General features: G+C 48.9%; 1 protein-coding gene across 1 annotated transcript in view; it reads right to left on the bottom strand.

Annotated features, from left to right (window-relative positions):
- Window positions 1-650, bottom strand: part of Wdr27 (WD repeat domain 27) — a 126088-nt gene that overhangs the window by 93862 nt on the left and 31576 nt on the right.

A 650-nucleotide genomic window follows, 5' to 3' on the forward strand; every position in this document is an offset into this window, starting at 1 on the left:
TGTGCTGGCTAGCTTTAGTGTCAACTTGACACAACTGGATTGAGGGAGCCTGAATTGGGGAATTTCCTCTATTGGAGTGGCCTGTGTCCCTGTCTGACGGGCATCTTCTTGATGAGTGATGTGGGAGGGCCCAGCCCACTGTGGGTGGTGCCACCCCTGGGAAGGTGGGCCTGTGTTGCATAAGAAAGCAGGCTGAGCAGGGGCCAGGGGAGCAAGCCAGTAAGCAGAGTTCCTCCATGGCCTGTGCTCCGGCTCCTGCCTCCAGGTTCCTGCCCTGAGTTCCTACCTTGGGCTCACTGATGAACTGCAACCTGGGAGATGGAAGCTGATTAAACCCTTTCCTCCCCAAGTTGGTAATGGTCAGAGTGTTTTGTCACAGCAATGAAGAAACAAACTAAGGCAGTAGGTGACTTCAATACCCTACTGTCTCCATTACATAGGTCAACAGGGCAGAGAGTTAACAGAGAGACATCTGAATTAAACAATACCATATATCAAAGGGACCCAACAGACATCTGCCAAGTATTCCACCCAAGCACCCCATGGAACCTTCTCCAAAATCGACCACATACTGAGGCACAAAACAAACCTCAACAAATACAAAAAGATTGAAATAATTCCATGAATTCTATCAGACCACAATGCAATAA

This window comes from Nannospalax galili, unplaced genomic scaffold, assembly GCF_000622305.1.
Source record: "Nannospalax galili isolate Female #2095 unplaced genomic scaffold, S.galili_v1.0 scaffold60, whole genome shotgun sequence".
In the NCBI taxonomy this organism is placed as follows: Eukaryota; Metazoa; Chordata; class Mammalia; order Rodentia; family Spalacidae; genus Nannospalax; species Nannospalax galili.